General features: G+C 27.4%; 1 pseudogene; it reads right to left on the bottom strand.

Annotated features, from left to right (window-relative positions):
• Positions 1-1360: 1360 nt before the first annotated feature.
• LOC111366562 lies at positions 1361-1850 on the bottom strand (annotated as a pseudogene).
• Between the last annotated feature and the right edge of the window lie 611 nt (positions 1851-2461).

Here is a 2461-nt window from a genome sequence, read left to right on the forward strand (position 1 = left end):
TTAAATTCGAACGTATAAGATGTAAATTAAGAGTTTATGGAATTAATTAGACTAATTATTATCAAAATTAATGAATTAATCATGTTTAATTTTTAATACCCCTTCCACATTCCAAGTAACTGTAACGAATTGAAATGAAAGTTTTATTATTATTATTATTATTATTATTATTATTATTATTATTATTATTATTATTATTATTATTATTATTATTATTTCTTTATTAATGAAATATAGAATTTAAATTACTTTTCTCTCTATTAAGATAACTCGGATATAAATAATTCAAAAATCATTTCTTCTTTGAGCCCAATTTATTTTATTTAATACGAGCTACAAAACGAGTATAATATTGATATATTTTATCAACTTCTAAAAAAGTTAAATATTCGACCCAAATATCGTACAATAAATTCTAAAAAGTACAAATAAGCAAAATAAATTATTTATGCAAATAAGTGGGTCACGTTCATCATTTCAACTTTTGGATTTTAGTGTGACAACAAGACTGACATGAACTATTTCATTTACTAAATGACCAATATTAAGTTTAGGTCCCATATAAAAAATAGTAAGAAAAATTCGGGATGTTACATATGTTTTGTTTAGTTTTTGTCCTTAAATTTGAAGGAATTTTTCCCCCCTCTCAAAAATAAAGAATGAGCAATTAAGGGTAGGTCTCATGTCAATAAAAGCTGCTGAGCGTTCAGGGGAGAAAAAGAAATTGAGTAAACGAAATCCACTGGACTAGTAAAGTCTTCAAGTATAGAACAGGAGAAAAATCTTACCCTCATCATGAGTATGTAAACATTGCTCGGCGGGCTGAAGAAACAAATGAAAGCTGCTGCTTTTATATTAGAATCATGGCAATTTTGGAAGGATACAATATTTATGTGACCCAATTTTTTTGTGATTTGTTGTTTCAAATTGGTAAAATAAGTTGTGCACAATATATATGAATCCCGAGCTTCCTCTTACCGATGGGTCCAAGAGTATCAATTATTTTATTTTATTTGTAATAAACTTACGTTACACCAAATACACTTTTCTAAATTTCACTTCGATTAATAAAGCATGAAATGTGTACCAAGAAAAAAAAAAAAAATACAAAAAAATAAAAATAAAATAAATCTCATCCCCTTTGTAGGTTCTATCCAGTGTTTGTAGAGTTTTTGAACACGAACAAGTCTTTCGACGACAATTAACGTCAACATTTTGTGGACAAAAACTGACATCCACATTAACATATGAAAATTAATTTAACAATTGATATTCATATTATTATATAAAGAGAAAAGGTCATTAATTTTACAGTAAAGCTAAAGTTTTGATCTTATTGATAATAAATCTAAAGCCGAAAGTTTATTTTCATATCTCCCATAATTAACAATACATAAGAGCACATTAATTTCAGGGCCAATCATGCTTTTTCTTCAAATCAGAGGGAGACGGAGGATTTTTTTTTGGAAAAATAAAACCCATCTGCTTTTACAAGCCAATAGCACTGATTATGATCGGATTTAGGAGTACTTTCTTCACAATCTGATGCTTTATCAAAAACATCAAAAGCAATTTGCTTTGAGCCCCACCAGAAGTGACAGAAGAACAAAGTCCCGAAAATTCCTTCGAAGAAATGCCAATGAAGATCTTCATTTATACGTAAAATACGTTTACCCAACTCGTCATCTTTAGAAGCACAATGAACCCATAATGGGTTGGGACTACCTGGAAGCCCATTCACAACATGGACATCATATCCATTAGTTAAGTGAAATGGACGAAACTTAAAAGCACACAGTTCTTGAGCCTGGTGAAATAACAAAATATATAAAATGAAAATGATCTTCATCTTTAAGGAAATCCAGAAATAGTTTATGGTACTGTTTCCGATTGCTTATGTTTGCTTATTAATATCCTGAAACATAAAAGCTTTGTTGCAAAATCAACACTATCTGGTAAAGCAGACAATCAAATCGCAATTGACAAAATCAAATCGCTTATTCTATATGTATATTATGTTCCTTTAATAAAATTCATTAAATATAGGTGCCTCAATTTGAATTTTAGGGGGAAGTTCTCAATTGAGATTGCAATGGATTTTAAAAGTTATTCTAAATTTAGGTATCTTCAATTGAGATTTTATTGAATTTTTATTAAATTTATTAAAATTTAGGTGTCCCCAATTGAAATTTTAATGAAATCTTTTAAAATTTAAGTATTCTCAATAATTAGTAGATTTATAAAGATTTTATTAATACAAGAATTTTAAAAGATTTGGATGGATTTCAAGCTTAAAAATACATATAAGTAAATTTTTTGAAGAATCTATTTAAATCCACCAAATTCATTAGAATTTATAATCATTTAAAATTCATTAAAATCTTAGTTGAGAACACCGCTGTTAATATATTCTTTACAAATACATTGAAATTTAGGTGTTTTCAACTTGAATTTTAATAGA

Source organism: Olea europaea, chromosome 18 (genome assembly GCF_002742605.1).
Source record: "Olea europaea var. sylvestris chromosome 18, O_europaea_v1, whole genome shotgun sequence".
Lineage (NCBI taxonomy): Eukaryota > Viridiplantae > Streptophyta > Magnoliopsida > Lamiales > Oleaceae > Olea > Olea europaea.